General features: G+C 50.8%; 1 pseudogene; it reads left to right on the forward strand.

Moving 5' to 3' along the window:
- Positions 1 to 1041: 1041 nt before the first annotated feature.
- On the forward strand, positions 1042 to 1162 carry LOC144757032 (5S ribosomal RNA; annotated as a pseudogene).
- Positions 1163 to 3053: the final 1891 nt, after the last annotated feature.

Genomic DNA, 3053 nt, shown 5'->3' on the forward strand with positions numbered 1-3053 from the left:
GTGCTCATCAGGTTCCCGGGGTTGCGGCCCCTTAGCCGTGCGCTGCTATGGCTCTGTGGTGTGTCTTGTACCTCTGTTGACACTGGCTTCCACAGGACTGGGGTTCAGTCCTGCCATTTTTTCTTTTTCTTTCTAAGTGTCCTTGGGTGCTTCATGTTAGACCGGGGGTCTGTAGCTCAGTGGTAAGTTCTGAGCCTCTGGTTTCGCAGCCTATCTCGGGTCCGGGGTTTGCCAGTGCTGTCAACTTGACGGGTCTTGTGGCTCAGTGTTCTGAGGCAGCCACTGCAAGGTCCTGTGTTGGTCCTCATGGTCACAGTTTCAGTTCCCTACGGGTCCAGTCGGCTCTTCCTCCATCAGTGGTCGATGCTCTGTGTACCATTGAGTTGGGTTCCACTGGGCATCTGTTGTTCAGTGCCAGGACACCTGCAGGTGGCCATGCGCTTTACATAGACGCCTGTTGTGTGATGCTTTGCAGGCAGGTTTTGCATGACCCCTGTTCAGGGTTGGCGTGCTCCTTCATGAGCGTTCCGTTTTATGACGAGATGTGTTTTGCCATGTATGTACTGGTTATTCGCGCATTCTTGGGCCTTCGGCCCTGAGGGATGTATGTCTCCCCTTCCCGGGCTTCACTCCCGGGTTTTGGGGGTGGCGTCCCTATGGTCCCCTGCATGGCTGATGGGGGCGGTCCTTGCTCTCGGGCTGCTTCGGGGGTCTCTGGGTTCTCTTTGGCTTCGGCTCCTGTTTCTGTTATCTGGGGCAGCGGCGGTGGTGTCCCGTCCTTCTCCTGCCCCTTAGCTTGTCAGGCGTCCCTTGCGCCCTCCTCTCTGCCGTTTCTCCGCAGATGCTTGTGGTGCGCTGTCAATTCTGCCGCCTCCTTCTGGTCTCTGACCTGTTTTACCCCTCTGATCGTGTGCCCCCCTCGCTCCTTTTGTGGTGAGGTGCCAGTTGCTTCCTGGTGGGGTGTTTTTTCTGGGTCCGCTCTGGCTTCCCTGGTGTGTGTATGTTGCCAGTGGTTTTGGTCCCGGCTCTCTATACTGGGCTGACTGCGGATCGTTGCAACCCTGAAAGCACCTGATCTTGTCTGATCTCAGAAGTTAAGCAGGGTCGGGCCTGGTTAGTACCTGGGTGGGAGTCCGCCTGGGAATACCAGGTGCTGTAGGCTACTGTCCATGGTTGATTTTGCATTGTCTCCCCATGTGAGGGTCGGTGGAGGCTGCGGCCCGGAGGTTCCACTCCTCTTCTGGGTTGAGTGCTTCGCTTTCTTGTGTTTCAGTGGTCTTCCGTTGGGGATGGCTTCAATGGTGGTTTATGTTTGCCTTGTCGATGTTTCCTGCCACTGGCTCCTTCCTTGGATGGCTGTCCCATTAGTTTTGGATAGTCCCCAGGGTGTTCTTGTCTGGATGTGATCCTTCTATGGGTTGGGTCTGGCCCTTGTGCCTGGGTGGATGTGGATGCTTGCTTTCCTTACTTCAGCTGGAGGGTGGAGGCTCCGTCTTTCGCCTGGGGGTCTCCTGTCCGTGTTGATTCCCGGTTGGGACTTTTCCGGGGGTTTCCTCTCCTCGGGGAGGTGTTGCACCAGCTCATTCTGCAGGCTTGCCTGTTGCGGGACCCCTTTAGGGCGGTTCCTTCCCTCCTCTCAGGGGGATCGGTGGGCTGCTCTGCGGTCTTCCGGCTGTCCTATTTTTGCCCGGCTGTTTTCCTTGGTGGCTCGCTTGCTGCAGTGCCGTTTTCTGTGGAGGCCTCAGGCTGTGTCCCTGGCTCCTCCTTGGGCCTGCTGGTTCCTCTGGGTCCCCCCTCCACATGGTCAAACTGGGTTCCTTCCTTCGGCCTCCTGCCTTCTCGGGTCTTGCCGCGTCGGCGGGTCCTGCTCCCTGGTTCCCGTTTTCTGCCTCGGATTGCCTCCCTGGGTCTCCTTGGGTGCCCTTGCCTTCTTTTTCCCTGGCGGTGGGTCTCCCCCTCTCCTTCCGGGATGTCCGAGGTGCGGTCGGGGTGTTGCTCCCGCGCTTCCTTTTTTCAGTGTGTCTATTCGGGAAACAACCTTTACAACGCAACTTTTACAACGCACTACCATTACAACGAAATTTTTACAACGCAAAAACCATTACAACGCATGTATTTACAACGCATGTTTTTACAACGCAGGTACCTTTACAACGCATACCATTACAACGTAAGTATATAATTATATTTAAAATGTTATATGTTTGTTTTTTTTTTAAGGGGTATTTTTAGGGTTCAGGGTCAGTTTTCAGTTTTTGGGTAAAGGGGTATTTTTAAGGGTTCAGGGTCAGTTTTCAGTTTTTGGGTAAAGGGGTATTTTTAAGGGTTAAGGGTCAGTTTTCAGTTTTTGGGTAAAGGAGTATTTTTAGGGTTCAGGGTCAGTTTTTAGTTTTTGAGTAAAGGGGTATTTTTAGTGTTCAGGGTCAGTTTTCAGTTTTTGGGTAAAGGGGTATTTTTAGGGTTCAGGGTTAGTTTTGGGTTTTTGGGTAAAGGGGTATTTTTAGGGTTCAGGGTCAGTTTTGGGTTTTTGGGTAAAAGGGTATTTTTAGAGTTCAGGGTCAGTTTTAAGTTTTTGGGTAAAGGGGTATTTTTAGGGTTCAGGGTCAGTTTTGGGTTTTTGGGGTACAGGGGTATTTTTAGGGTTCAGGGTCAATTTTGGGTTTTTGGGTAAAGGAGTATTTTTAGGGTTCAGGGTCAGTTTTGGGTTTTTGGGGTAAAAGGGTATTTTTAGGGTTCAGTGTCAGTTTTGGGTTTTTGGGTAAAGGGGTATTTTTAGGGCTTTGGGTCAGTTTTGGGTTTTTGGGTAAAAGGGTATTTTTAGGGTTCAGGGTCAGTTTTTGGGTTTTTGGGTTTTTGGGTAAAGGGGTATTTTTAGGGTTCAGGGTCAGTTTTGAGTTTTTGGGGTACAGGGGTATTTTTAGGGTTCAGGGTCAGTTTTGGGTTTTTGAGGTAAAGGGGTATTTTTAGGGTTCAGGGTCACTTTTGGGTTTTTGGGTACAGGGGTATAGGGTAAAAATAAAATTAAATTAAATTTAAATTAAATCAATTAAATG

Source organism: Lissotriton helveticus, chromosome 5_1 (assembly GCF_964261635.1).
Source record: "Lissotriton helveticus chromosome 5_1, aLisHel1.1, whole genome shotgun sequence".
NCBI classification, from domain to species: domain Eukaryota; kingdom Metazoa; phylum Chordata; class Amphibia; order Caudata; family Salamandridae; genus Lissotriton; species Lissotriton helveticus.